The sequence below is a fragment of the Dama dama genome, chromosome 23, assembly GCF_033118175.1.
Source record: "Dama dama isolate Ldn47 chromosome 23, ASM3311817v1, whole genome shotgun sequence".
Classification (NCBI taxonomy): domain Eukaryota; kingdom Metazoa; phylum Chordata; class Mammalia; order Artiodactyla; family Cervidae; genus Dama; species Dama dama.
Genome location: NC_083703.1, coordinates 61,269,643 through 61,275,896, shown reverse-complemented (window position 1 = coordinate 61,275,896; position 6,254 = coordinate 61,269,643).

Sequence of the window (6,254 nt, the reverse complement as noted above, 5' to 3'; positions counted from 1 at the left end):
GATTTCTGGTGAGATTCAGATTTTACCTGATTTACATGCACTGCAGCCATGAAATTAAAAGATGCTTGCTCCTTGGAAGAAACGTTATGACCAACCTAGATAGCATATTAAAATGTAGAGACATTACTTTGCCAACAAAAGTCCATCTAGTCAAAGCTATGGTTTTTCCAGTAGTCATATATGGATGTGAGAGTTGGACCATAAAGAAAGCTGAGTACTGGACTTCCCTGGTGGCCCAGTGCTTAAGAATCTGCCTTGCAATGCAGAGGATGTGGGTTCAGTCCCTCGTTGGGGAAGTAAGATCCTACATGCCCCAGGGCAAGGAAGTCCACGTACTATGAGGAGCAACAAAAGAGCCCATGTGCTGCAAGTAAGACCCTACACAGCCAAATAAATAAATTAAAAAAAAAAAGAAAGCTGAGTACTGAAGAATTGATGCTTTTGAACTGTGGTGTTGGAGAAGACTCTTGAGAGTCCCTTGAACTGCAAGGAGAGCCAACCAGTCAGTCCTGAATATTCATTGGAAGGACTGATGCTGAAGCTGAAACTCCAATACTTTGGTCACCTCATGCAAAGAGTTGACTCATTGGAAAAGACCCTGATGCTGGGAAAGATTGAGGGCAGGAGGAGAAGGGGATGACAGAGGATGAGATGGTTGGATGGCATCACCGACTCAGTGGACGTGAGTTTGAGTAAGCTCCCGGAGTTGCTGATGGACAGGGAAGCCTGGTGTACTGCAGTCCATGGGGTCGCCAAGAGTCTAACATGACTGAGTGACTGGACTGAACTGAACATGCACTACTGTGTGTGTATTTAGTTCTGTGCATTTTTATTAACATGTGTAGACTTGTGTGATCAGAGCAGTTCCATCATAAGGCTCCCTCATGCCACCCTTTCATCTTTTGTCCATTTCTTTTAATTTGGTTGTTTTTTTTTCATATTATAGACTTTTGAGACTTCTTCATAAATTTTGAACACAGATCATTTGTCAGATAAATGATTTATGAATGTTTTCTCCAGTGTGTGTCTAGGTTTTTTTTATCCTCTTAATAATGTTTTTGGAAGAGCAGAAGTTTTAAATTTGATGAAGTTCAATTTATCAATTTTTAATTTTATGAGTCATGCATTTTTGTCATATTTTTAAAAAATCTCTGCTTAACCCAAGATGACAAAGCTCTTCTCTTTTGTTTCCCCAGAAGTTTTATAGCTTTAGGTCTATGATCCATTACACCAGGTATTTTTTATATATGGCTTCCCTGGTGGCACAGATGATAAAGAAACTCCTGCAATGTGAGAGACCCGGGTTCGATCCCTGGGTCGGGAAGATCCCCTGGAGAAGGAAATGGCAACCCACTTCAGTATTCTTGCCTGGAGAATTCCATGGACAGAGGAGCCTGTCAGCTTACAGTCCATAGGGTTGCAAAGAGTTGGACATGACTAAGTGATTATCACTTGCACATATATGATATTTTTTTGATTGAGGTGGTTCTTGCTTGTGGCATGTGGGCTTAGTTGCCTCATGGCATATAGGACCTTAGTTCCTTGACCAGGGATTGAACCCACGTCCCCTGCATTGGAAGGTGGATTCTAAACCACTGGACCACCAGGGAAGTCCCCTTGAATATATTTTTAAACAGAAGTGTATTCATGTACTACTTTATGTAAGAAAAAAGCGAACTCCAAATGTTTAGTATACCTCCCTCTGACCTGACTGCTGATTAGGACGAGGTAGACTCTCAAAGATCCTTTGCAGACAAACAGAGGAGAGAAAGTCAAGAGACCATTAGGACTCCCAATAGTTAAGTGTACCTCACATTCACGAGCGTCCACCTCCTGCCAGGTCCTGTGTTAGCTGTATCAAGACTATATTATGCAAATTGCCTGCTATGTGCATTAGCCACACAAAGAAAGGATGAGTCCTATTTTGGAGGAAATAAGGGAAGCGTCCTAAAGGAGATGACTTATCCTCTAGGCACTTTATGAGGGAAAAGCACAAAGAGATAAGGCCTGAATGAAGACGTGTAAGGGACCTGTAAAAATCTGATCATTTGAGGAGAGACAGTTGGCTACAGAATAGTGTAAAGGGTTAGGGCTTGGGGTCTAACAGTTCAAGATTTAAATCCTTGTTATACTGTGTGACCTGGACCAAGACATTTCACCTCTCTGAGCCTTTGCTTCCTCATTGACAAAATGATAGAAGTTCCTAACTCCTTAGGCTATTTCTAGGAGTCACTGAGATTAAGCTTTGCAAAGCTCCTACTGTGGTCTTGGCACAGAGCAGATACTCACCATACAGTAGACAGTAATAGCATCTTTTCAAGTCTAGGCCTGGCCCTCTGGGAACCGTTTGGTTGCAATTATGCTCCCAATTTTTTTTTTTTTTTTTTTTATGTTTTGTTCATGCTAAAGGGCATGTGGTATCTTAGTTCCCTGACCAGCGATCGAACCCGTGCCTCCTGCATTGGAAGCGTGGAATCTTAACTGCTGGACCGCCAGGGAAGTCCTAGCTCCCAGCAGTTTTTAGTGAACTCTGGAAGGTGGGGTTTCAGATCCCCTGAAATGTTCCCTTCACTGTGCTCCCTTCAAACTTGCCAGTTGAAATAATGACACTCCCTATACACACACCTAAGCCTGTGGGGGCAAAAAAATCTGGCTTCATTTCACTCCAGAAAATTTTCAGTACTTCCAGACTTTGGTTTTTATCTCCAGCACTTTTAAGGTCTGACAAGGAGTTGGAATAAAGACTCCTTGTTTATATTTTTACCAAATGGGCATTTTTTCGTCCCTCTCCTTGGTAGTGTGAATTAGGGGAGTATTTGCCTCCCAACCCCACTACCAAGCCAGCTCAGGAAAACAGACCCAGACCACTCTTTTGGCCAGAAAGTTTGGAGGACTCATTAAATGACCCCCCAACAGTCCCACCCCAGGGTTCCGCTACTAGCCCTTCAGTTCAGTTCAGTTGCTCCGTCGTGTCTGACTCTTTGAGACTCCATGGACTGCAGCACGCCAGGCTTTTCTGTCCATCACCAATTCCTGGAGCTTGCTCAGACTCATGTACATCGAGTCAGTGATGCCATCCAACCATCTTATCCTCTGTCATCCCCTTCTCCTCCTGCCTTCAATCTTTCCCAGAATCAGGGTCTTTTCAAATAAGTCAGTTCTTAGCATCAAGTGGCCAAAGTATTGGAGCTTCAGCTTCAACAACAGTCCTTCCAATGAATATTCAGGACTGATTTCCTTTAAGATTGACTGATTTGATCTCCTTGCAGTCCGAGAGACTCTCAAGAGTCTTCTCCAGCACCACAGTTCAAAAGCATCAATTCTTCAGTGCTAGGCTTTCTTTATGGTCCGACTCTCACATCCATATATGACTACTGGAAAAACCATAGATGAGACTAGATGGACTTTTGTTGGCAATGTCTCTGCTTTTTAATATGCTGTCTAGTTTGATCATGGCTTTTCTTCCAAGGAGCAAATGTCTTTTAATTTCATGGCTGCAGTCACCATCTGCAGTGCTTTTGGAGGCCCCCAAAATAAAGTCTGTCATTAGTCCCTCAGAAAGCCTTTACACACACCTCTGAGTTTCACAGCTGTTGTCTGGGACTGGCAGCAGCTGTGTGAATATAGTACTCCATTTCACAGATGGGAATACTGGGGCCCAGAGAGGAGAAGGGCCCAGCCCTTCACACCTTGAAATCTTGGGTCTTCCATTGATAAACTGTGCCTCAGTTTCCCCAAGTGTAAACTGGACCTAACCCTTATTTGTCTCTGTGGAGCGGTTATGAGAATGAAACAAGCTATTCCAGGAAGTGATGAATGGCGAGGTCTTTGGTTATTATGTCTCTGTCACCATGGCTCCTTTCTGCCTTTATTATCCTTCCTCTGGCTTCCAGGGCTCAAGGCAAATGGCTCCCATTTCTTAAGTGCTCACTCTGGGTCAGGCCTGGTTCCAAGTTTAACCTAAGATAGGGAGCTCAGGAGGGCAGGGACCACAGCGGTCATCGTCACTGCTGTGACCCAAAGCAGAGCGCAGTGCCTGGCACACAGGAGGCACTCAATGAGTATTTCTTGATGAGAGAAAAACGAGTCATGATTTAGGTGGTGATACTATGTCCCCTTTACAGCTGAGGTCACTGGGGACCAGAGAAGCTGAGTGCTTTGGATCACACATCTGGGATGTGGCATTGAACCTAAGTGGTCTGGTTCCTAAAAGAGTGGCTGTGAGGGGCTGAGGGGCTTGTGTGCATGTGTGTCTACACTGCATGTGTGTCTACACTGCAGGGTTTGTGTACATGTCCGGCACATTCCCCACTGCCCCTCCCGGGAGTCTTGGCCTTGTAGGCTCCAGGGCGGTCCTGCCTGAACCACGTGACCCGCTCTGGCCCTGGCCCGGCAGCTGTTCCCCAGATGTGCCCACAGCGCAGTCTTCCAGCCGCCAGGCCGGCGCCTCTGGGCTGGGGCTGCCGGAGCTGCGGGGGAGAGACCTTTGGCTCTGGTTGTCCCCACCCCCCCGTAATGGGAGACTACAAGCGTCCCCTGCACGCTCTACCCCCAGAACTGTGTGCTCAGCCAACACTCCTCTCTGCCCATCATGCTGAGAAGAGAATCCAAGCGCAGGCCCTGACAGCACCCCCAGCCCCACCAACCGTACCTCTTGCCCCTCCCTTTGTCTCACCAGCCCCAGGGCCTCCTTTACTACCTACTGTGGTCCTGCCTCAGGGTCTTTCCCTCTGCCTTGAAGGCCCATCTAGGTCTTTAAAAGACTGCTCATTCGGCAAGGCTCAGGTCAGATGTCTCCTTTTCAGAGACCTTCTTAAAGCCTCCCTGGGTTATTCACTTTCTTTTCCGTTCTCCTGGTCTTCATCACTCATGGAACTTATTACCATCTGAAATGATCATCGTTTTCTTGGTAACTGTCCATCTTCTCCACACCCTTTCCGGGCTGTGAGCTCCTTCAGTCACTGCTATGTCCCCGGAGCTGAGCAGAGGGCCTGACTCAGAGAGGGGGAGTGACTTGCCCAAGGTCACACAGCATAGTACTTAGAATAGAGTAATATCTGTCGAATATTGAATGAATGGTTACCTTATGGTCCTCAGTTACCTCGTGTGCAAAATGGAGACAAAAGTTGAACTTAATCCACAAGGTTATGACACATCAGTTGGAAAGCATTCAGAAATGGGAGCCAGAACACAGTTTTGTGTCTTTCCAGGGTCCTCAAGTTTTCAGCCCTCCAAACCAGCAGGAGACTGTGGATGGGGGCATGAGGGTGTGGGGACTTCAAGCTATCTGTCCCTAATAGCTGTGGAAACCTCTGCCAAGTCCCTTTCCCATTCTGGACCTACGTTTCCACATCTATAAATGAGGCCTGTTGCCACCCCTCCATCCTAGAGGTTTTGTGCTGGACCCCTGGGTCATGTTTGAGAGTACAGGGGTCCAGGCTTGAGTCCACCTTTTGCTTTCCATCCTGTTTTCCAAAGACGCCCCAGAACAATGAACAGGAGGCTGGAGCCTTCCAGTCTGGGCCCCTCCCTGGGTCCCCTGCAGTTGAGGAGTGAGGTGGGGCCTTCCTGTGGTCTGACAAAGGACCACTGCTGCCCTGGGGTCTTAGGACCAAAGGGAGGGACAGAGTCAGGTCCCAGGGACCTCCCATCTTAGGTCACTCAGCACAGGCCAAGCCTGCAGAGCTGCTGCACAGATACACTGCTACACACACATTGAATGACATACGACAAACACAGCACATGGGTGCAAACTGACACCATGACTGACACATTGACAGCAACACCTCAACACACAACCAGCAGAGCAACCTGCCAAATGCACAGCACAGTACCACATGATAAGAACAATCAACACGCTGACCTCAGAGCACACAACCAACACCCAGATCTGTACAACCAACACATCAGTGAACACACAGAGACCGAGGAGGCAACACACCGAAACACCCAATTGCCACACCTAGCAGAACCACACCAAAGCAACACACTGCAAAAGCACCCTCAACAGCACAACCCAGACATACACCCTACACTGCAACACACATTCACCAAACACAACAGACACTTACACCCAGATCAATACTGCTCACATCAAGATGCTGACACACAGCTCCCACAGTGCCCACGTCTTACAGAAAACAATCAAATGCAAATCCACAAGCCGGCTCCCCCAGGCACTGATTCCCTGTAGGGCACATGCCCAACCAGCACCACCTTCACCAGTTCAAAGACCCCATACTGCCTCCCACCAC